The sequence below is a fragment of the Chenopodium album genome, chromosome 20, assembly GCF_948465745.1.
Source record: "Chenopodium album chromosome 20, dcCheAlbu1.1, whole genome shotgun sequence".
NCBI classification, from domain to species: domain Eukaryota; kingdom Viridiplantae; phylum Streptophyta; class Magnoliopsida; order Caryophyllales; family Amaranthaceae; genus Chenopodium; species Chenopodium album.
This window is the reverse complement of record NC_137853.1, coordinates 29,216,277-29,223,018: the sequence shown is the minus strand read 5'-3', so window position 1 is coordinate 29,223,018 and position 6,742 is coordinate 29,216,277. Positions and strand designations below refer to the sequence as shown.

Here is a 6,742-nt window from a genome sequence, read left to right as displayed (position 1 = left end):
TAATTTTGAACTAATAGGTATAACTTTTGAACATTATGCAATACAATATGAACAAAAAATTTTAAATAACAAAAGTCAGAAGCATACCAATAGGAAAGGCAGTGGTCCCTTGAAAAAACCCTTGGTGTTTTGTTTCCACTCAGGAACTGTGGAAATCAGACTTTGTAGAACATATTTGCACCAATTCAATTCCTTTATTTCATCACAATCTTGAATTGAGTGTAGGAATTTGTAGTGGCAGTGAAGGTTTTGGCTTGTTTTCATCATTGAGTTCACAGCAAGCACAAGGAAATCTATTTTGAACATTTCAGTTGCTTCCCCTGTGTTCTTCTCTTTTGACTCTATGTCTGCCGCGACATATTTCCTCCTGTGCAAAGCTTGCTGATCCCTCTTGTTCTTCTTTTCTTCCTCACTTTCATACTTCTCAAATATCCACTGTGTTCTAGGGCTTCCAGTTTTGCACCCCCACATTTCCCTCCACCTCATCAATGGTGTCACTAACTCCAAATCTTCATCTTCTTCTTCTGTCTTCTTTGGCTCTTTTTCTGTAACAACTTTGTTACCTCTAGGTACTCCATATACAATCTGAACATCTTGTTCAGTGATCTCCACTGTTTTGTTAAGTGGCAAGTAAAGAGTGCTGTTGTTTTCTTCAAAATGTTTTAACAGCCAAGCACAAAATACTGCATCATTTTGAGGCAAATTCACAGAAAGAAATGCCCCAAATCCCATATCCTCAACTGCTTGTTTTTGTAGTGGGGTTAAGTTACTTACAAACTTCATAAACTTAACATGACCCACTCTAACAGTTAGCTTATCATCTTCAACCTCCTCATCATCACTCAAGTTCACTACATTATCATCAATCAGCTCATCTTCATCAACTTTTCTCTTTCTCTTTTTCTCAATCTTCTCAACTTGTTTTCCTTTGTCCTTTTTTTGAACTTCTTCAGCCTTTTTCTGAACTTCTTTTTCCTTCTTCTGAACTCCCTTTTTAACAACCTTTCCTAAAGGTTGTCCTCCTTCCTTTCCACCAGTTTTTTCTCTGATCTGAACCCCCTTCTGTGTTTTTTGAACCCCCTTTCTAATGTTTTGAACTCTATTAAACTCTGATTCTGGAATAACCTCTGCTTCAACAGGACTTTTTGGCCCTTCTGGGGTACTTTGGCTGCGCAACACTCTTGTTGTTGTAGGTGTTGTGTTCTTCCTTTTTTTTGTAGCTACGTGCTTCCTTCTCCTATTTAAATTATTTATATAAGTTAAAATAATATTTACATTTATGTATTTAAATGAACATTACAATATAATAAAATGATCAAAAACATATTAATAATTTACCTAGGCTTTGGCTGACTATTATTGTCACCATTGCTTCCATCTGGTTCAGAATTTCCTGTAGGTTGGTCACTATTGGGCTGACCATTATTGTCACCATTGCTTTCTTCTGGTTCAGGATTTCCTATAGGTTGTTCAATATGTCCTGTAGGTTCTTCAGGAATTCCTGGTTCTTCAGTTGGGACCATAGAACTTGTTTGAGGTTGAACAGGATTTCCTTGTTCTTCATTTGGGACCACAGCACTTGTTTGAGGTTGAACAGGATTTCCTTGTTCTTCATTTGGGACCACAGCACCTGTTTGAGGTTGAACAGGATTTTCAGAATTTGGTTGAGGTTTTTCAGAAATTTCAGGTTGGAGTTCAGAAGTTCCTTTTTGTAGTTCAGAAATTGTTGATGAGGGTACAGAAGTTTCTGGTTGATTTTCTGATGGGATTTCAGTCATTTGTGGAGGTAAATCAGAAGATTTTTTTGGTTCTTGGTGTTCAGTGGGTTGGTATGGTAGTTCAGATGCTTTAGGATGTTGTTCAGATGCTTCAGGATGCTGTTCAGTGGGTTCTCCAGCATTTGGACTGTTAATAAAGTAAAATTACAACAAAATCAACATATTATATGAATATAAACCAAATTTACATATTATTTCTGATTAATATTTTGCTATAAACTAAATTTGTAGGTGTTCAGTTATTATTTTTAAGTAAATCAAACTAAATTTGTAGGTGTTCAGTTATTATTTTTTGTCATTCAAATGTATTTCATGGGTTGTTCAAAAAAATATCCAAAATTATCATAATTCATCAATATACAATCAAATATAGTTATAATATTGTGGTTTGTTCAGTGCTTTTTTTTTATTGTTCAAAATTTTTTAAAGGGTTTTCATCTGAAAACTTAATAATTAATTATTATCTATAATTCCATTACAAAGTTAAATGAAATATGTTCAGTGGCTATTCATTGTTGTTCAAAAGATTTTTCTGGGTTATTCAAAAATATATCATTACATAATTAAAATTGATAAACATGCATGCATATATACAAACATAAATGCAAAATTCTGGGTTGTTCAGTGTTTGTTTTTTATTGTTCAAAATTTTTTAAAGGGTATTCATCTGAAAACTTAATAATTAATTATTATCTATAATTCCATTACAAAGTGAAATGAAATATGTTCAGTGGCTATTTATTGTTGTTCAAAAGATTTTTGTGGGTTGTTCAAAAATATATCAATACATAATTAAAATTGATAAACATGCATGCATATATACAAACATAAATGCAAAATTCTGGGTTTTTCAGTTGAGTATTTATAATTCTTCTTCAAAAAAATAACATATATTCACATTGAACAGGAATCATATGAATTAAAAGTTCAAAATATACCTGTTTGATGGACTTTCTGAAATTACTTTGTTTAATTCTTGCAAAATTTTGTGATCAACAATTGGACTTGCTTTTATATCTTCCAATTTCTTCGTTTTTGGTGTTTTCGTTTTGAACATCTTAATTAATGTCCTGTTCAACTAAATTTTGTACCAAATTATTTTTCAATTTCAAAAATTAGGGTTTAAATTGCTCGTTTTGTTAGTAATTAGAACAAAATATTACTTACATATTATCGTCTTCATCATCAGACGAACTTTGTTGCGATTTTCTACAAAAAAAAAAACAAAATTATATCTATTATTTAACATTTCAAAAAATTAAACAATAAAAACTTAACAAATTGATCAAAATCGAGTAAAAATCAAAGTTATTGGAGAGATGTTCACCTTTTTGAAGGTGTTTTCGGTGAATCTTCTTCGTTCGCCATGGAATTGCAGTAGTTTTTAGAGAGAGAAATTTAGAGTTGAGTGAGAAAAATGAAATGAGGAGAGAGAATTGCAAATGAATTTATTAGATGAAGCTTTATAATTTATGAGAAGAGAGAGAATGATTTAAAATGATTAAAAAAATAAAGTGGCGGTTATTTTTTTAAAAAAAAAACTGAAAAACGGAACTCCGTTTTTTTTTCTGGGTTGGGCGTGTTTTTTGTTTGGACTGTGTTTATTGGGCCGCTTGTGGGCTGGAGCATGTAGTTTACTGTGCACCATGGTGCATAGAATACCAATTGCAATTCCAATTCCGGGTACCCGGAATTTTTGCTCACCCCTAGCAAAATCTATGCGCGTTGTCCTGTACAATCTAGGAGACCTCGATCCAATTGGCTAATTCTAACTATTTATATCAATTGTCGTTATTGTTCTTCAATTCAACGCACGGAAAAAAAACCAAGTCTTTGTTTTACCTCTCTCGCTCTTCCTCGTTTCAGATCTCGTCTTCAATCATGGTATTCCATAACCACTCTTTGTCTCTCTCTCTTACATGTTTACAATCTGCAAGATTTCATCTTTTCTAGATTTATTTCTGTTTTTTCGTTGCTGATTTTATTTCCTAATAAAATTTATAACTTTAATTTTATTTACCCCAATTTAGCCTAGATCTAGCTTATTATAGGGTTTCGACTGCTAAATTTTTAGTTGAAGAAACTTTAAAGTAGGATGCTTGAATTTAGTTTTGTTTGCAAATTTGATTTGGTTATTAATAAGGCTTTTAATATTTGTATTGGTGTTGATCTTGTAAATTGTAATTAATTATGAATGCTGTTTCTTTTGTTTGATTTTGAGTTTAGTGATATGATCAATTATCGATTTATTGGAATATAAGATGAACTCTTATGATTATCTTTTGAAGAATTTGGGTTTTTTTTCTTTTTTTTTTAAAAAAATAATTTATATATTTCACGTTTGAAAGAAGGAAGCTTGGATCATATACTAATGACCCTGATGCTAATTATCATATTAAATTTTTGAATCAAGAGTTATTGTTTATGTAAAATAGTCGCCTTATGGGATTTCAAAGGCATTAAAGAAGTACCTGACAAACTCTGATGCCAAAATCTTCATTGGATAAGTATATTTGTTAGGTTTCAATGAGCTATCAATTCCTAATTTTAGTGCTTCTGCAATGGTTTAATGAAGAAAACCTTAGGAATGAATGATTCTGATCTAATCCTTACTAGAAATAAAAGTTTTGTTTGAGTGTATGTTTGATTTAATTGTTTTCTAGTTCTTAAGATGTCTAGGTGCTATTAGCCCCAAAAGAGCTTGAGCTCAGAAAAGATATCTAGATGCAAGATTCAGCAATATCATCCTATTGGTGGGCAAGCCAAGTGACAGTTCTAATAGTTAAGTCTATATAAAATTTCAACAAGGTTTGTGTTTGCCAAGCAATGGTGTCAAGGGTTAGCAATGTGCTGATTGTGTTGTTGACTTAGTGGATCCAGGTATAAAACATCTATTAGGATCTGACTGTAAAACCAGCTATTAACCTAGAATGTAACTTTTTGACGGTATGGCTTAATCATTAGTGGTGTAGAAGATGGTGGTGTTGAATGAGGTAGAGAGCCAAAGATGAATCATAAGAGAAGGTAAGAAAAACAATATGAAGTTAACGAACGTTCTCCCTCCGTCTCTTAACGACTGTTTTTGTCTCACAAAAATGGTCCAAGTAGGGACAGCATTAGAGATGGATGAAGTACTAGTAATAATTATAAAGTGGGATATGGTTGATTATCGTCTAATTTTTGGTAAACACAGGATTATATTTTTTCAATTCTGAATTTGAGATTAAGTAATATACTACGGAACCTTGTGGCATAGGATTTTTTTTGGACTTCACATGATACATGACTTTTTCATGTTGAATCTTGTGTTTATTGTTACATTATCATTGTTAATTTTTTTTATTGCAAAGCTTACTTTAAAAAAACTAATTTGGACCAAAGAAAAAAAAAAAAAAGAAAAAACCTGCTTCCTGTTGTGATGAGTTATTCATTGTGTTTCTAATCATTTTTGTGCTGTGTACAGACAACTTCAAGGCGTCTTTCAGAGAGGAAGGTGGAGAAATTTGAAAAGAACATCAAGAAAAGAGGTTTAGTGGCCGAAAGCACAACAAAGAAGGGAAACACATATCCTGTTGGGCCTGTATTACTTGGATTCTTTGTGTTCGTTGTTATCGGATCATGTAAGCACTTTCTTTTATTTTTGAACTGCCTTATGCTACCCTGCAGTACACAATTTTTCATATATCTCAGCTTTTTTAAATCTCTACCCCCCTAGTCTCTAGCTGAATCCTACAATTGGTATTACATTTACCCCTACCATATATTCACAAGTTGGAATTATCACGGGGACATCTATGCTCAATAAGTGAGGGCAGGGAAGGACATGGTTGCATACAAAAGTAGAAAACCTTCATTCTTCAGTTTTTTTTACTAGTATTGCTGCCTGTAATTTATGCTTTTGTGTGCATGTTTCATCATGACTCAATCTGTGAGGATAATGGGATAGTAGGGTGGTGGTTGGTTTTCTGAAATTGCTTACTCATTACTTGCTTACATTTGCTTCTTCTATACGTATACGACTAAGTAGTTCCACAACTAATTTGGACCAAAGAAAAAAAAAAAAAAGAAAAAACCTGCTTCCTGTTGTGATGAGTTATTCATTGTGTTTCTAATCATTTTTGTGCTGTGTACAGACAACTTCAAGGCGTCTTTCAGAGAGGAAGGTGGAGAAATTTGAAAAGAACATCAAGAAAAGAGGTTTAGTGGCCGAAAGCACAACAAAGAAGGGAAACACATATCCTGTTGGGCCTGTATTACTTGGATTCTTTGTGTTCGTTGTTATCGGATCATGTAAGCACTTTCTTTTATTTTTGAACTGCCTTATGCTACCCTGCAGTACACAATTTTTCATATATCTCAGCTTTTTTAAATCTCTACCCCCCTAGTCTCTAGCTGAATCCTACAATTGGTATTACATTTACCCCTACCATATATTCACAAGTTGGAATTATCACGGGGACATCTATGCTCAATAAGTGAGGGCAGGGAAGGACATGGTTGCATACAAAAGTAGAAAACCTTCATTCTTCAGTTTTTTTTACTAGTATTGCTGCCTGTAATTTATGCTTTTGTGTGCATGTTTCATCATGACTCAATCTGTGAGGATAATGGGATAGTAGGGTGGTGGTTGGTTTTCTGAAATTGCTTACTCATTACTTGCTTACATTTGCTTCTTCTATACGTATACGACTAAGTAGTTCCACAACCCCCCCCACCCCCCCCCCCCCCCCTCCTCCTCCTTCCAATTAAGATTATGACCTTTTAATTTTTGAAATGTGAAGGTTACATTGGAGTTGGGAGTATTATCAATATGGCATTTTTACAACCTTTTGTCATTAATCATGTTGGTCGTTCCTGTTGTTTGTTGCTCTTAGTATGTTGATTCTGCAAACTGCAGTAGGTCCCATCTTCAATTATATGTGGTATACGTAACTTTAAATCTTCATCATGTCTTCCATACATGT

General features: G+C 33.2%; 1 long non-coding RNA gene across 1 annotated transcript; it reads left to right on the top strand.

The window, feature by feature from the left end:
- Positions 1–3,510: 3,510 nt before the first annotated feature.
- LOC145598439 (uncharacterized) lies at positions 3,511–6,053 on the top strand. Its single transcript, XR_014103557.1, has 3 exons — positions 3,511–3,662; positions 5,242–5,398; positions 5,912–6,053. It is a non-coding gene; the product is annotated as an uncharacterized LOC145598439 (long non-coding RNA).
- Positions 6,054–6,742: the final 689 nt, after the last annotated feature.